Genomic DNA, 218 nt, shown 5'->3' with positions numbered 1-218 from the left:
CTATTTAACCATCTCTCAATTCCTGCATTCCGCGCGCCTGTATCCCTGTATCGCCTCCCCCCCTTCACCTGCTATCGATTCCGCTGCTGAATCGACCCCCATTATTTTCGCCAGCGAGAGGAGTCGGCAATTTCTCACATGGCTGATGCTCTTAATGAATTTTCCAGCGGTGGGATATGACGGACCCGCCGCCCGCCCGGTCAGGGTGTCCACCATCA

Source organism: Penaeus monodon, chromosome 34, assembly GCF_015228065.2.
Source record: "Penaeus monodon isolate SGIC_2016 chromosome 34, NSTDA_Pmon_1, whole genome shotgun sequence".
NCBI classification, from domain to species: Eukaryota; Metazoa; Arthropoda; class Malacostraca; order Decapoda; family Penaeidae; genus Penaeus; species Penaeus monodon.
This window is presented reverse-complemented; position numbering follows the sequence as displayed.